Below are 17,337 nucleotides of genomic sequence, written 5' to 3' on the forward strand. Positions count from 1 at the left end.
TTGTTTACAGCTGATCTCACTGTGCAGAATAGAACATGAGGCTGGAATAGAGTGGTAATCAGTCATGGGCCTTGGGCTAGGTGCCAGGTTTTCTAGTATTCCCAAGTTCTCACACAGAACTTAGAGGATTCTGAAAATTCTAGATTTAAACCTGGTTTTCCAGGTTGTTAGGAAGGTGAAATCATCGAGTTAGAAGGATAGAGCACACTTTATATAACTGTTATCTTGACATGTATCTTTTAAATATTTATACATGTGGTATATGAATCTCCATGTGCACTCTTACCTCAGTCCTTACAAATGTGAAGTGTTTGACCACATCTGCATTCAGCATGTAAGAGAAGGAGAGGAAAAGAAGGAAATGTATCCTTGATCATGTTAAGTGTAATATTCAGAAATTTCAGTCATAATTCTTACAACACATGATAAGAGCTTAATTACGTAGATGTACTTAACTGTGAAAGAACCTAGGAAATATAGTGTTGAGCTGAGAATCCATGTGCCCAGTTAAATATTTGTAAATGTATTACTAAGTGTGTAAAAAGGAAAATGAATACAGGGGGACAATAAGAGGTATCAGACACAGCTCACCATGCACTTTACCTAGCACTGGGTGAACTGGGGTGGAAAAGGTATATTCCATGGCCTCAAAGTTTAGAGTCCAATGTAGAACGACACAACTAAGTAAGCCATTATATCACTGTGTGATGAATTTTGTAATAGGGTTAACCTAACTCAAGCCGCTTCAAGGGGCCAATAAGAGTGGGAGCCAATGTGTTCTTTTGGCAGAGGGAAAAACTTGTCTAACCATATAATGACATACAAGTGTACTCAATGTGTACTTGATGGATGAGTTAGCTCTGATTAGACCCATTAACAAGCATTCTATCCCTCTTTGCTTTTACATTGAATCATTTAATCCTAGATTCTCAGAACATGTAGAAAATTTAAGGTATATCTATTCAACTTCTTAACCAAAACATAATTCTTCTATATAATGTGTTATATGTCAATTGAATTCCTCAACTTCTTTTAAAAATACATTCTTTTTATTGATTATTCTAATCCTTAGTGCATTTAATATATTCTTCTAATAGAGACACATGATATTGTGATATACTTAGCTCTCTGCATGTCTGTTTCCCTGGCTAGAGTGTGGACATCTTGAGGCCAGAGCTATATCATATTCATCTTTATTTTCCCAACATATATGCCCATAGATAACATTCAGCAAATACTGACTTACTAAAATGTTTAGACAGTTTATAAAGGATTGTTTTATCACATCTGCAAGTGTGAAGGATCTGACATGTTATCCTGTCTTCAAGCTAACAAATTAGCTTAGAGGAGCAGCAGACTGTTTTACAAGAGAAGAAAACTCAGAAAACAATCTTAGCAACACCAGTTCCTCTAATTCTCCAGGGAGCAACATGATGAGGGCTTGATATCTCCAGGGGTGGAAACAGGAGAGGAACCCCAAACTTATGAAACTCAAAGCTTGTATAGGGTGGCTAGCTTATCGGATCCTCTGACCCTCAGGAGAGTGAAAGGGAGAGCATTGCTCTGGAATGTAAAGGGGGAAGAGAACATCTTTCCAGCTTTCCTTCACCACCCTGGAATGTAAAAAATGGACCTGGGCGCAAGGATGCTTTAAATCCCTCCAGAGCAATACACAGTCTCTGACTTTCAATCATCCTCTAACCCAGGTGCCAATGCTCTTTGCTCAGAAAGTTTTGGCTATGCAGAAATGTGAAAAATATTAGTTCCCCAACCTAGTCTTTAAAGGTTCTTAATTTCATTTTTTGAACTTTCATAAAGCGTTTTGTGTTTGCTTTCTGAAGCTCTAGAAATTACATCAATTCATCATATATATTGGGCTATTAATTCATTAGAAAATATGTTCATGTTTTCCCATTTCCGGCTTCAAGATCTCCAGTTCCTTCCTCTACTTTCCAATTAAAGTGGTATCCAGACTTCTCCCTATTTTTGTAGTACTCCTTCTTATTATTGAGTTGTCCATATACACTTTTTAAAAAAGTAATTAGCTCATATCTAAATACATTTAACTTTAAGTTGCCCTCGAAAATGAATTTATTAAATCCCATAATATAGACAAGACGTGGTATTAAAACTGGTTCAGAATGTTGTGGCAACTGGTTTAGCTGTGTGAAACGTATCTAGTTAGACTTTTCAGCCTGTATACTTATAACCTTTCTTTGAGAGAGAGAGCAGTTACACATTTATTCCTTTTTATTTCATTTCTAAATTTATTTCCATTCTTACAAGAATGTTGAGCTCATGATCATCTTCTTTTTTTATCTTATTATCTTACATACTTACTATTCTTCCCAATCTTAGGTTTTGAACTAAGTAGTTTACAATATAGCACAGATGGAGCATGCAAATAAATCAGTCGTACATTGCATAGCGATAAATGCTATTAATACATAGAAAAGGGGTTTCCCTATCAGACTGCAAGGTCACGGGTGGCTTCCTAGAAAGAGTGATGCTTGAGTAGAAGTTAGAAGGTGAATTAGGATTTAACATTAGGACACAGACACAATCCAGTTAAGTTCTATGGCACTGTATCACAAGGACTGCCTTTCCTCCAGTTTCCAATAGCATGTTTCTCATTTTCATCTGAGGTTCGTCAGCATGGCCTTTACCATCCACATTTCTACCATCATTCCATTCATTATTAGTTAGGAATTTTCTAAGAAGACCAAGGCTTTCTCTATAGTTCTCCTTTTCTCTTGCTGAGCCCTCATCAGAATCAACCATTGTGGTTCATTCAAGTCAATGTAGCCTTTCCCAATACACATCTCAAAACTCTTCCAGCTTCTACCCATTATAGCTTCAACATTTTTAGGCATTTGTTATAGCAACACCTCCACTTCTCAGTGTCAATTTCTTATAGTTCATTCAAGCTACAATAACAAAATATCATTGACTGGGTGACTTAAAAACAATACATTTATTTCTCATAGTTCTAAGATGGGAAGTACAGACCAAGGTGCCAGCAGATTCAGTGTCTGGTGAGAGCCTGCTTCTTGGTTCATAGGTGGCTGTTTTCTCACTGGGTCCTTATAGGGTGGAAGAGGTGAGCGACCTCTCTGGAGTCTCCTTTCTAAGGCACTACTCCCATTCATGAGGGCTCTGCCCTTATGAGCGACCTACTCACCTCCCAAAGGTCCTACTTCGAAATACCACCATACTGGCGACTAGATTACAACATACAAATTTGAGGGGAACACAAGCATTGTCTATAGCAATGAAAAATTAGAGTAGTTTTGTATTTAAACAAAGAAGTTTTTTCATCAATTTTTACTTTTTTTTCTTTAAAAACTTCCTAACAATAACAGAGTATAGAAGGTACAATATTACAATTATATTGTATAGTTGTTGCCAGTTATGGAATTAGTAAATAATGCATTTTAAAATATGAATGTATTATTGTATTCATATGTATTATTGCATTATGTATTATTGCATTATGATATTATAACCTTCTAAATTTTTTTGTTTGTTTTTGTTTTTGTGGTACGTGGGCCTCTCACTGTTGTGGCCTCTCCCGTCGCGGAGCCCAGGCTCCGGACGCACAGGCTCAGCGGCCCAGCCGCTCCGTGGCATGTGGGATCTTCCTGGACCAGGACACAAACCCATGTCCCCTGCATCGGCAGGCGGACTCTCAACCAATGTGCCACCAGGGAAGCCCTAATGTTCTAAATTTTTAATGTTTGGGTCAAGAGGTCATCACAGGAACCATGGTTTAAAAATATAACTATTATTCAAGACAGACTCTAAACCGTATCAAGGAAAGTATAGTTATTACCACACACTGATACTGTAAAACCCCTCACTTTAGTAGCATTTCCAATATATTGGTATCCCTTCCTTTATCAATGTTCTTCAGTGGATCGAATACTCCATACAAAGAGTATCATTTCTTTACTATATGCCAGTTTTAAAACTGTGAGTTGAACTGAAATACTCAGGGATATTTTGATATGTTACATTTCTAATTTAAAATAAATATGGAGCTATAAGCTGACTTTAAACTTCTTGCCATTTTATTAGTTTAACAATACTAAATAATGCATTGTTTCTTTCTTTCACTTGTTCACCACTAGTGAAATAGGAAATGTGGTTGTGCAAATAGCTGCTAATTATATTATTGAAACATCAGGATTAGTAGGTGTAGCTGTCCCCATTTGACCAAGTGAGACGGCACTGAGCATTTTTTCTAAGAAATCTGTTTACTCAAAAATATGTATCATTTCACTTTGGGGAAAAATTCATTTGATGTACATTTTACAATTTCTTTCAGCAGGGAAGAAAAAGGGACTAGAACTCTATATAATTTTAAGACCATTCTTTAAAAGTTTCTGAATAATTTCACTTAGAGAAGAATAAACAATCATGTAATATTTATACATATATATTTATAATCCAAGCATCATCAGTATATCACATATGAGATCTCATAAAATGGGTTTCCTTATGTTAGGGATGTCTTTATATATTTTATATATACTTTTACGTAGTTGAATATATGTCATTGATTTCTTAATAAAATATTAGTTTTTATAGAAAGGGAAGTATGTCCTTTGGAATTCAAAATTGTTTAGGATTATTGTGAATCTTGCAAACTTTTGTTAAACAGATGAGTTTTGGGCAACTCAATTTACACTTGAAGGCCATTAAGACTTTAACTATTTAAAGCTGTAGTAATAGTAATAAACAAATAATCAATAGTTTTTACTACTAATTCTGAAGCACAGAATACATAGATTAAACTTCAGTTGTTTTCAGGGATACAGGTCACTCGTGTTTAGCACTGATTCAAAAGTAAAACTTTTACAAACTGTTTTGTCATGAGGCCTCTACTTTGTGTGTGTGCATGTCTATGTGTATAAACATGCATACATATACATATTTACAAAAATATATAATACATAAATGTAAATAAATGAAACAAATATATGTATATTAATACATGTATTCTTATATGTGTGTTCTTGTGTGTCTTATACAGTCTATACAGTCCTATATAATATTTTCTTTACATGTGACCTTATGTAGCAGTGAAGAGAGTAAGACAAAGATAGTACCTTTATTTATGAAAAGAAACTTATGATATTAAAAATATATTTATCATTTGAAATGGCATTGGAGAGAAATCTGGGTAAAGAGAACAATGTAAGGAAGAAAAGTTATCTGAGCGGGAATGAGCCTTGTATGTATCTAATATGTCCGTAATAAGTCTCTCTAGAAGAAAGTAGAATGTTAGAAGATAAAGAGAAATGAGAAAGCAGTATAGTGTTGAAAAATGAATTCTGAAATCAGGTGTTTTGAAATCAGACCCATCTTGATTTTAGCTCTTGCTTTTTCATTTACTAGCTGTGCACCCTTGGATAATTGGCTTAATCTGTTTAAAGCTGTGTCTGTATATGTACAATGGAGCTTATAATGATACCTGCAACATAGTGATGTAGGGAGAATTAAATAGCGTTAATTAACAAAGTGTTAGTTCACCTCTGGGTAGTCTTATAAAATAGCTTTTCCCTTTTCTGAGAATAGCCTCAGAAAATAAAGGAAGATGGCCACATATTTATAAAGGACAGCTAGTAACCATTGAGGTTCTCTCAGTATAAGAATTTATCCTCTATACCATTTAGTCTCACAGAAAATCCAGGCAAATGATTTTTAACAAAGTATTTGCAAAAGATTGTAAATGTGTTGCTTCATTGAAGATATCCTTGACACCTATATTTAAAGTACTTGGGTGATCTAGAAAGAGACTAACATTGCAAAGGCCAGATAGCTAATGGCCTAGGTTATTTCAGTCAAAGCAGGAGACTATGACAACTGGCAAGAGATGAATTTCATGGCTGATAGAGATTTGCAAAGTTTAGGGAAAAAAGATATTTCCATGTATGCACCATTTTTACATTAGAGAGAAAATGAACAGACCCTCTTTTAAAATGCAATACTTTCCAAGTGACTTATTGACTTGCTCCTCCCAAATTAGCTTTTAACGTTTTTGTATCATACCTTTTATTTCTTTTTCAATTCTTTGTGTATGGTTTCCTCAGTAAACTGGAGTCCAGGTTTTTAAACATGAGGGAATTTGTCTGCATTTTCTCAATGGAAACTTATACATAATATACTGACAAAATGATTTTGTTTAGGCTGAAACTCATGTGTTTTCTTCTTTCTTCTTCAAAAATAAAGCATTTTACTTTTATTCATTTTCTCTCTTGACAAAATATCCTATATCAGCACCACATACCCATGTACAAATTGTATTAAACATTTTTTTTAGTCCTTATCAGCAGAACACATTTCATTCTTTCAGAATTGAAGGATATGTTAACTTCTAAACGAGATTCCTGACGTTAGCAGGAATGTACTGAACAGGTCCTGTCCCTCTCCACATTCTATTCTGTCAGAATATAATTAAGCAATTAGACCTGACAGTGTGTATTGTAATGTAGGAATAACACAGATCCTCAGATGTGTTATTCAGTACAAGACTGAATTCCATTAGGAATCTCCCCCAAAACAACTCATTTATAAGAATAAAACATATCCTTAACTGGGAACTTCAACAAAACAAGTCCATGGTGGGACAGTTTTGGTCTATGATGGTGAAGTTGCAAAGCAAAGGCTAGATGTTATTCTTTTTGTTGTTGTTTTTTTACTATTATATATTTTATTTTACAAAAACATGAAATATGTTCATTTGCCTCCAGCTATTATGAAAATCAGCACACTAGAGATGCTGTTTTAATTCATTCTATATTAAAGTATGCATTTTCTAAAGTTTCACAGATTTCCAAGTGTACCTTTTAAGCATAATAACGTAAATTGCAGTTCTTAGATCCTAAAACATTGAACACTTTTCCTTGAATGCTTAAGTCTTGTTCCAGCATAAAAGTTATTAAAATACATATCATTGAATGTTTCTGTTCCAAATACAAATCATAACTAAAAGAAAAGTGTCTCTTGATTTCCTCATCATAAAGACATGTTGAGAATTTAAATTTATTAAAATGAATATGTACATTCTATAACTTTCGTAAGATTAGATATATTTTTTAAATGTATGAATGTATACATATAGAAATTTTACCATACTCTGAAATATAACAGTGTGAAGGCTATGTAATATTAAATAGTCAGGAAGAAAAATGACAGAAGCTTAAAGTTTTACATATATAAAACTTTAAATTTAATTATTATGTTATTTAGTTGCAATAGAAACATACTGCATAAAGTATTGATAATATGACTTCTTTGAAGGGAAATATTCTCTTCTGAAACTTCTAAAGATTATTCCCAATCAATATATTTACAAGAATAAAATTTATAGATAAATTGTGAAGACATCCAACCAATTTATTACAGGATAATTTCCGATGTGTGTGTGTCTGTGTGTGTATAAACGTGTGTGTATATAAACATATATACACCTACTTGTGTATTTACAGATTATATATATACAAATTTACTTATACTTAAGGCGGAGATAGTATGTGTGTGTATATACACACATACACATATATATACACATACACACATATGTGTGGGTGCACATGCAATATACTACAGATAGAAAAATTAGTTAAATGTATTTAGGCTAAATCTAATGCAATGATTCATGTACGTAGACATTGTTCATTCTTAAGGTGAAAATAATCCTCTGAGAATATTAGTAACTAGTTTTGAGACCTTGGGCCAATTATTAAATCTCATTGTGTCATAATATTTTCCTTTGGTTCTATGGGGATGATAGTATCTACTTACTGAGCATAAGAACCAAGGCTACTTCAGGGGCATGCAACCAGTACAGATGGTCAAATAGGCTTCACACCTAGGGTCTAATGTTCTGCATTTATGTCTTGAGATAGTAATTTTATCCTTGAAATGGTGCTTTTTAAGTGAAGTGGGACAATGGCGCATGAGGAATGGCGGGGGATGGACCCAGGGATGGGGAACATCTCTTTCTCCTTCCAAACCTTCTGAGTCTGGCTTGTATTTGTCTCTTTTTGCCCAGCTTGAGGCACCCCTAGGGTTGAGCCAGGATATAAGAATAGGGTCATTTCAATAATTCCACGTATGAGAGAAACACCCTGATATTTCCATTTAAAACTGTCATTGACCAATATAAAGATGAAAGGTAAAATCCATTAATAATTTAAAATTTTAATTGTTATTTCCTTAGAACAATATTAAATAGCAAAAATCACCATGACAAGTTGAGGGAGGCAAGGGGAGGGAGAGGAGGTGGGGAAGGAATGGAGATACCAGGGACAAAAGGAAACAAGTATTATAAGTACCTTTTGTGGTACTTTTTCCCTGTTTTTTGGAAAAAGCACTGGGCATATTCATTTTTGAACAGTGGCCTAAAATTTGTGTACCTGGCTCTGATACAAACCTCAAAATGCTATGTTTATATTATTATAAAGATTCTTCTCCTTCTTTAAGGTGCATTATGTGGCAAATTTGTACAATTACTACTACAATATTCTCAGTAAAATCAAACACATATTTTTCTCATTTTGATTATTTTTTCAAATTAAGAAAGCCTCCTTAGTTTTGTTTTTAATTTTGTAAAAATTAATAAATGCATTATTATATACCCAAATGTATGGTTGAAGTAATAGGATTTTCATTAATCTTTCTGATGAATGCTGAAAGTTGGTGATGAGAAAATAGAAGATAAATATGGAATAAAGCCATAAGTATGCTATGCAAATTATGAATAGTAAATTGGACACATTGATTAGATTCTTAGAAGGTGTAATAGATTGAAAAAAGAAGTCTGTCAACTAAATTTTTGACAGGTGTCAAATACACAGAACTATTTTTTAAAATGAGATTAAGTAATTGACAGAGGGTGCTATGTGCACTTTTTATATTAAATATTCAATATAATTCAGTTTACTTTTACTGATATGAAGACTACTTTAGCAATTGATAGTTTTTGAAAGGTAAGTGACCTTAAGAACTCATCTGTCTAGTTGTGGTGCAAATTTAGTACTATATTCAAGGTTATTATAATGTAATCTATATTTTGTAAGATCATAGTATCATTTCATTCTTTTATAAGACTAACACATTCTTTGTAGGCTGAGCATACAATGCCATACTTCTGTATCTTGGTGTGGCCATTCAAAGGAATCAACTGTTTTGCTGTTTAGAACTTTAGTACCACAATAGAAAGATTTCTAGATATGGACTCAAAAGTGTCATGAATTCAAGTCACAAACCAGAGTTTTACTATCTGAGTGACTTTGGGCAGGAAACTAGAATTACTGAAACTCAGTTTTGTTATCTGTGAAATGGGGATAATAACAGTTTCTGTGTCTCATTCATAGGATGTGGGAATCTATAAAAGCAATGGTAAATATAAAAGTACTCTGTAAATCTTGATGGACTACATAAATGAGAGTTTCACTAACATTAATGGAATTACTTCCACTAGGGGCTCAATTTGCCCTTACCCAGAGAATAACGTTGGTAACCCATTATGTTTATGTAACAATTTAGTGTGTGCAAATCATTTTACTTTTACTTTTGCCAATGGTATGTGAGTTGCAGAACAGTTACCTATATTAGATCTGTGAGCAAACTGAGACAGAGAGTCTAAATACTTGCCCAATATCATAAAATCATCGAGTTTAGTAACTGAAAAAAAAAGTGATTATTTACTCTATCTTTCTCATTTTCCATATGAGAAAACTGAAGCTCAGAGAAAATTGGTGAATTTTCCATGGTATGTATACAAGGACAATTATATTACTTCATATATTTCTCCCGATAGTTCCTTTTTTATTTTTATTCAAACTTTGCTATTCCTGTAATGGCAATAATTTAATTTCTTCTTCAGTTGAAACAAATTTTATCAGTCACTATACATAAAATTTAATACATTTTGATAAAGCACAATATTAACATTCATAATTTTAAATATTGCACTCATTCACTTATTCATTCAAAAATACATATGAAGTCATTCAGTGTGTCAGGCATTGTCAATTGCTCACAAGAGAATATTTCCCATTCTTTTCCTTAAACCTAGTGTTTAAAGAATAAGATAGACACCCCGCCCCCCAAAGTAAATGAACAAATAGAAGATGAATTTTTAATTCTAAGAAGTACCACAAAGAAAACAAACCTGTTGTTCAGGCAGAATAAATTGAAGAGGAAAGAGCTGCTAATTAAAAATGAGTGGTCAGATAATGGTGCTTTGATGAGGGGGCATTTGAATTGAGAGTTAAACATGGCAAGTGAACTTAAGGCAGGAAGACAGCAAATACAAAATAAAGAACTTTAATTGCATATGAAATGCAATGGAAAGCTATTTGAAGGGCTTTAAATAGGAAAATATTATGGTGTATTGTACACTTTTAAAGTATCACTTTAGGGGCTTCCCTGGTGGCGCAGTGGTTGAGAGTCCGCCTGCCGATGCGGGGGGCACGGGTTCGTGCCCTGGTCCGGAAGGATCCCACATGCCGCGGAGAGGCTGGGCCCGTGAGCCATGGCCTCTGGGCCTGCGCGTCCGGAGCCTGTGCTCCGTAACGGGAGAGGCCACAGCAGTGAGAGGCCAGCATACCACAAAAAAAAAAAAAAAGTATCACTTTAGCTTCACTGTAGACAGTGTTTGGAGGAAGTAATAATGGATGCAGATGAAATGGGAAACAATTGCAGTAGTCCCGATGAGAGAGGATGGTGGCTTGGAAGCAGGGCTGCTGTGTGCGATTGTGCTGTTCTTGTACAGCTCACCTATAGGTGGCGCCATTCTCATAGACTGCAAAGTGAATAGTTCTCTTTAGAGTTGCACAATGAAAAACTGTAAAACTGTATACGATGATCCTTCTTGGAGTGGTATGGTAGTAGTGGAGAAGGAGAGACTTGGAAGAATCAATACATAGAGAGAATAGAATAAATTAAGCTTTTTAATTATATGGACATTCGTGGAGAGAAATGGGAGAATTCATATTGACAGATACTGGTGGTATTTCTTAATTCTTGACTGCTTCTATACTTTCTTTTTTTACATACACTATTGTTGTGAACAGTAGAATAATTTCTTAAATTCATTTATTAAAATGGCTTTTAAATATTCTGGATCCCCTGGATTAATATTTGCCCTATGGATATGATGTGAGTTTTGTTTCTCAACATGAAAAAATTCTGTGAAAGATTAGCTTAACAAATTGGAAATAATATGATCTTTCAAAAACTCAAGATATACACAGTAAGTGGTCAACAGCTATTTATTGATGGTGATGATGTTTTTTGCCCTTTGAAGAGCTGTTTATAATACAGTGCAAACCATGTGCTGTTGAAGTCACTTGAATGGGATATTTAATATGATTAGACAAATTTGCTGCATGATTGAAATTCTTATCTGGTGTTAATGCAGACTATAGTGTAGGCCTAAAAGAGAGTCACAGTCACACACAGTGCCTCTTTAAAAAATACGCTTTTGTGTATTCAAGTATTTTGGTATTAAAATATTGATTTAACCTATTATTAAATTCCAAATGCTGAGATTTTAGACCTTCTCTACTTTTCTGTCTGCCCAAGAAGATACAAGATGTTGGTACTTTACAGGATTTAACGTATTAACTTGGTCTTAGAGGACTGGTAGTTTAAAAACAAACAAAAAAACAACAACAAGGAAAAAAAAACAACCCTTTCATTTTAAGGAGAATCTTCAAGTCTTGAGAGGACTGTCAATTCATTCAGTATTTCAGTGCTGTCACTCTGTAATCTGTTGATTGGTGTTCATAATTCTTCACAGAGATACTGCAAAGATTAATGAAATAGAGTTTGTAAAGTATTTTCTCTCTTCAAATGCAAGTTCTGTGAGCTGAAAGTTTAGAAGCCTCATTATACAGGCTATAGTGTGCCAGAACTCTTAAACTGTTAGTAAAGTCTCTAAAGTGTTATACTTCATCATTGCTGTCTTGATAATGCGGGGCTGTGCCTATCATATCAGTTTTTGTCTCTTCAGCACTGTTTAAGCTTATACTATTGATACTTGTCATTTATCAGTGTAACAGTGATCCTTTTAAATTTGGAGAGTATAGAATTTTTGCTTGATCTATCTTATACTGTAGCCTAATAACGTCCAGCTGTATAGAAGCACAACCCAAAATTACACAAAAAACAATGTTATTTAAAGTCTAGCCTGTGTATAATGAACCTCCCAAAGCTGTGCTCTACAGTCTGATATGTTTTTCTCCCAAAAAAGCTTCAGGAAACTTTATTAAGATACCTAAAAGGTAGTGCCTCATATCAACAAAACTTCCTGCATCTTTACCATAAAATAACATCAATTCCAGAATGTAATTTCTTCTAGAAAAGACTTTAAATTCTAGAAGAAAGCAAAGATAAACTTGTTTTCAGTTTGATATTACCTCACTCTACCTTGAAGAAGAGAGAGGGGATGAGACATAGAGTGGTAAGGGAACTCTAAAATAGCCAAAGACACTTAGGTGGATGGAAGGGCAGTGGTTGGGTCCTCATTCACAGTCCCTCATAGTGTTCTGGGAACAGTCACTCTCAGGAAGGGAATACAGCTAAGGACATATCAAAAGAAAAACTGTTTCTAGTTACTTATATGATAACATTTCTTTAGAGGAGAAAACTTAAACTAATCTGTTAGAAACCTAATTTAGTTGTAAAATGTGTTTTTGTTTTTGTTCTTTTTGTTGATTTTTTTGTTGTTGTAGTTAGAGAAGGAGTGTTACACTGATTACATATGTGGGGAAAATAAAAATTTTAATTTTGTTATATGATTCACATAAACCTATCTTAGCTCAATAATGTAAAAAGGGGTCACACTACTTAGAAAAAAGTATCTATGCAAACTTTTTCTTAATTTTCTGACTGGTTATATACTTGTTAGAGTATTTTGTAAGGTAAGAATTTCTGATCTAAATATATCAATAAAAGTACACTACTGAACTGAAGAAGAAAAGGTAGTTAAGACAAATGGATGAAATAAGAACAAAGGTAAAAATAGGAATAAAATCTGAAAAAGATCTAGTCATCATAATTTTAGTATGCATTAAGAATATTTAGTGCCTTTATTTCACTCAAACATTTGTGTTTACTCAAGATATAATATTTTTAAAACTTGAATGTCATTTTAATCAGAAAGTTGTCACATTGCTCCTATCTTAAACTACTTGTCACCGGTGATCATCTTTTAAATAATAAAAGTGAGGCTACATTTCTACAGTATATTGTCTAGATATTATAAGCTAGTTGCTATATATTTATACATGACTGGATGGTTTATTGAATGGAAAGCAATTCAGAGACATGATTTTTAACATAAATTTAGATAAATGTTGTCTGAAATATTTTTATAAATTCCTCCCTATTTCAAATTATAAAAACTATTAACTACCATTGACAAAATCTTTGGATGGCTTTTAATCTTTAGGTTTACTTAAATAAGACTCAGTGTAAAGAAATCAAATTCTTATACTCTATCAATATATAAAGATTTGTGTATTTTACAGTGTATCTCTTGCTGAATTTTTTGCTTATGTTTATTATTTTCACTACATATTTAAGATGCATTTTATGATCATATAAATTCATGTTTTATTTTTGACAAATGTCCTATAAATCATAAATAAAGTATATTTATCATGACAGCAATATTTTAAGAGACCTTATATATCAGGTATTCCATATGCTAATTTCCAGAAGTTTTCTACTTGGACAAGTAGGAAATAATTCAAAGATTAAAGAAACTGAGTGCTATTTTATGAATCTCTGAATAGTAAAAATAATGGAGAGCTCTCTTTAAATATGATTACTGGTAGCAAAATTTGATGATGCCTCAAAAGATAATTTCAAAAAGCCTGCAATAATGTAAATCCTTGTAAACTTGCAAAGATTAAAAATTAACTTTCAACTAGTTGAAGTATTTGGTATTTTATAGGTAGTATTGAAAATTCACAACACTTTATAAAAAGTTGTACTTTACCAGAATTCTCTGTTCAAGCCTATCAGAAAGGGGGAAAGCGCCACCTATTGATCAGAATATGCAAATTATTTGTTGGTCTTTGAACTTTTAGCTTTGTAAACTGCATGGAGTAAAAGAATTTACTAGGTTGAAGACTTTATCTCCTCAATATAAAATTCTTTAAGTCCCTTTTATTCTGAAGAATATGATCTTTCCATTTAAGTGTATATTCAATACATCTCAAAACCTCGTTTTAACTGTCCTTTTCATCATATTGTCTTTATGAGCAGCAAATCACAACCCTCTCAGCAGTATGTTTGATGGACTGTCTCTGAAATAATGGAACATAAACATATTTCCTTTTTATTCAACAATGAACTTCGTAAGTAGAATAAAATGGGTCTTCATAAGTTTGGGGAATGGGTGTTTAAAAACTCAGATTTTAATCAAAGAGTCAGATATGGTCAAATAGGAATTGCTTGACATGACATCATGCATGTAGCTTAATAAATGTGTTTAATGTATGCAATTATAGTCATTTGTTACATATTTAACTTTAAAATCTGAGGACTTGATAATGAATAGTTAATTCACTGAGTGACATTTCAACAAATTGTATTAAAATTCATGGACCATGTAGGCTGAGTGAAAAGGTAACTGTTATTCTTTTAAAATAAGATTTTATGTCTTCATAGAATTGAGAAAGATTGACCTTCACATGAGATATCTCAGTACTTCTATTACATCCCCAATATCAATACAAAACTGTTTTTAATCTATACAAGAGTGTCTTTTATCCTTTCAATGCATGGGAGATTATCAGGCTTAAATCCTGAATTTACCTACAGGCAGGAACTGCCCTCAATCTCTGGAGTTATAGGGAAGAAATTCTGAGTAACATTTTAGAATATCCCTTGCTAAGCAAAATGTTAACCATGTAAAATCACTTAGCCTTCAAAAACGAAACAATAGTCATGCAGTTGAAGGAGCTATATAACTGTGAATACAGCTAATTAGGTTAAAATGTGCTAAAATTTCCCCTAAACATTATTTCAAATATACAATATTCATTCAGAAAGAAGAAATCCAATGTCCAAATGCCCTTATTTTCTAAAGGTGATATATAACATTTATAATTTGTATCTGTTTTACTAAATAATTGTAATGCCTCTATTTTACTAGTCTCCATGTGAAACTTTACAGGTTATCTTTGTTCTTTTCCAGGTCAATAAAGTAACAGCAGATAACTATTAATATATTTCTTTGCATCTACACAGTGAAAACTTTAAATATTAAAACGAAATATTGCAGCCCATATATCATCTACACTTACAAGACAGGAATGACAGTATTAAGATGCACATTCAGGATAGCAGTCTTTCTACTTTGAACGCTGTCAAGAACAAAGTGCTTTACAGACTTAAAATAAATCTAGGTACTAATCCATTGAATTTCTGACAACAGGAGCCCAAGGTTTCCATGCACTTAGCTGAGTACTGCATAAGAGCTTGTGCATTATTTATGGCCACTAATGGTGTTGCAATGCGCTTTGTGTGAAGCAGTGACAGTGCAATCGGCTAAGATAGCTGCTGCTGTGGACAAAGCCATACATTTTCTTGAGCTTGAATTTTTGACAGAATACTCTATTAATGCCAATTCTGCTTAAGTAAATGCTGAGCAAGGGTCAGTTGTTCCTTTTTTCCCCCCTTTTCTTATTATTTAAGAAAACAGTGCCATAAAATTGAAAATGATGTTCTGAGGTTTGCTGAATTTTTCAGTACAACAGTAACCAATAAAGGTCACTCTACTTTTTAGTCTACTTTTATGATTTCGTGTGATGGTCCACAAACTCAATAGGAAAGCTCTTAGCACTAGGAAAGGGAGGTGATATTAATTCCAGTTTCAGTGCCATTGTACTCTTCAGTGGATCAATAGAATTAAATGAGCTGAGATATTAGGAAAATATTGAAAAAGCAGGAGGGTTGTATTGTTTGACCAGGGTTGGGATGAGTTGAAAATAAAGAACCATCTACGGCAGCTGTCAATAAATCATGAAAACTATACTCTGAACCAAATGGAATACAGCATGAAGCCTCACACCTTAAATGCCCATAATATCTTTGTTGTGTATTTTTTAATTAAATATTTTATTTTAAATATCCACTGCAGTTATCTTTTATCAATCAAATAAGTTTTTTTTAAAAAAGTGTTTCACTCGCAAAGGGGATATTTCTGAAATGGTATCTAGATGAGGGCAGTTCTGTTCACAAATTTCAAAAATATTCTAATGTACAAAGCACATTAAAAAAGAAGTGGGAAAATATTTCAAATTTTAAAAATGAAAATCAAGATTCTATTTTTTGAATATATGTATTTATCTGGATGGGCAACTTTTTGGATTATAGGTACATGGTCGATTTTCCCTTTATCATGGTAAGGTTTTGCCATTTAATTAAGCTGTAAGAAGTCAATACAGTCTGGTCTTCTTTACAGCAAAAATAACTTGAAAGTGTTTCATCCTAGGCAATAAGAGATGCATATTATATTGAACATTAATAATATAATTGTTTACTCTCTGAACAAATAAGCAGAAAAGACTCACCAGTCCCTAAAAGCGTGAAATTTTAAGCACAGTTGAAGTAGTCACAAACCTGTGTTTACTTCTTTTGTTATTAAGCCTTACTGGAACTTGCCACATTTAAAAATTATCTCGCAGTGGTAAATTTAAGATATTATAATATCTTTATTTTCAAAACTAATGTCAACAAAAAACTTTACTTGAGAAAAAAAATTTTAATGTGTGTTTATGGCAGATACTGCAAACTGCTCAAGATATATTCATCTTGCTTATTGCAATACTGCATATTCCTTCTGTCTTGTGATTAAGTGCAGCAATTTCTGGGTAAAGGAATGTGAGAGTAAGTGGTTTGTAGCATTTCTAGGCCAAGACATATAAGGAATGGCTGTGCCACCTCATGCCTTTTTTCCCTTCCTCTGAATGGATGTAGATGACATTAGGAAGAGTAAAGCTATAAAACAGAAGAAATAAAGACACTGGAATCTCTGTAAGGGGTCACTACAGATTGGGAACATGTACTTGTACTATTATGAAAGCAAGAATAATCATCAATTGTGTTTGAGTCATTATACCTATTGAGTCTATTTGCTACCACTGCTTAGGCTTCCCAAAATGATAGAGCCAACATTAAATAAAGGTCAGTAATCATTGACACATAATGGTTGTGAAAGATAAAGATGTTACAAAGTATAGAACTCAAAAATTGTTTTTCACCGCTTAGAATTTTTCAGAGTGCCATATATAGCAATCTATTCTATGA

This window comes from Pseudorca crassidens, chromosome 18, assembly GCF_039906515.1.
Source record: "Pseudorca crassidens isolate mPseCra1 chromosome 18, mPseCra1.hap1, whole genome shotgun sequence".
NCBI classification, from domain to species: Eukaryota; Metazoa; Chordata; class Mammalia; order Artiodactyla; family Delphinidae; genus Pseudorca; species Pseudorca crassidens.